This window comes from Theropithecus gelada, chromosome 1, assembly GCF_003255815.1.
Source record: "Theropithecus gelada isolate Dixy chromosome 1, Tgel_1.0, whole genome shotgun sequence".
NCBI classification, from domain to species: domain Eukaryota; kingdom Metazoa; phylum Chordata; class Mammalia; order Primates; family Cercopithecidae; genus Theropithecus; species Theropithecus gelada.
Genome location: NC_037668.1, coordinates 79,908,495 through 79,909,731, shown reverse-complemented (window position 1 = coordinate 79,909,731; position 1,237 = coordinate 79,908,495).

The window sequence follows — 1,237 nt, the reverse complement described above, 5'->3', positions numbered from 1 at the left end:
TGTGCTGTGATGGCTTTTTGTTATTAGAAAAGGAGGGAGGGATGGAGATCACTTCAGGAAGAAAACTAACCTAGAGGACCTAATCTAGGAGTTCCAACCTAGGACGCCTGCTCATTCACCTCCCACATTCAAATGAGCACAATGGCTCATCTCTTTTACTTTTTAAATACCTGAATTTCCTCTGTCCACACTGTCACTGTTTTAGCACAGGGCAGGCTTTTTCTCTCCTGGACTATTTATTGCTATAGCCCCTTAACTTGCCTACTGGCTCTAAAATTCCCTCCTCCTACAATCTATCCATATTACTCCACTGTTTAAAGCCTTTCCTGGCTGGGCATGGTGGCTCACACCTGTAATCCCAGCACTTTGGGAGGCCAAGGTGGGCAGATCACCTGAGGTTGGGAGTTCAAGACCAGCCTGGCCAACATGGCTACTAAAAACACAAAATTAGCCAGGTGTGGTGGCGCATACCTGTACTCCCAGCTACTCAGAAGGCTGAGGCAGGAGAATCACTTGAACCCAGGAGGTAGAGGTTGCGGTGAACCAAGATTGCACCATTGCACTCCAGCCTGGGCAACAAGTGTGAAACTCCATCTAAAAAAAAAAAAAAAAAAACCACACACACAAAAACCCTTTCCTGCCATCTTTAAGGTAATGGTATTAATGGTAGGAAATATTCGAACCTCAGTCTGTGCCAAGTACTCTTATAAGTGCTTTATATATGTTATTCCATTTAGTTTCACTTCAGTACTCCTATCAGCCCTGTGAGAAAGGTACTACTGTAATCCCAGGGTACAGAGGAAGAATTTGAAACATGAGGAAGCCAAGACATAGGTTAAAGTCAAGATCTTTACCATGACCTTTAAGAGCCTGCCTACTTCAACCTCATTTATTCCCATTTACGTCTTTGCATTATGTGTTGTGACACCAAATTGCTTTGAGTTCTCCTGACAACATGCTGTTTTATGCTTTTCTACGTTCATCTTGTTTTCCTCAGCCTAAAATATGTTCTTTTTGTTCTTCCTTCCCACCCATTTTGAGCCACTTCTTCTGGAGAGTCTTCCCTAATCTTTCTCATGAGGATAGAATATCCCTTCCCCAATATATCTATCATAGCCCTGGACCACTTTATATTGAAGTAATCCAATTGCACATCTGGGGCTGTCATCAGTTGGCCATTCTCCTCTAGGGCAGAAGCTAGTCCTCTGTCCTGTGTACCTAAAACTTTCAAGTGACT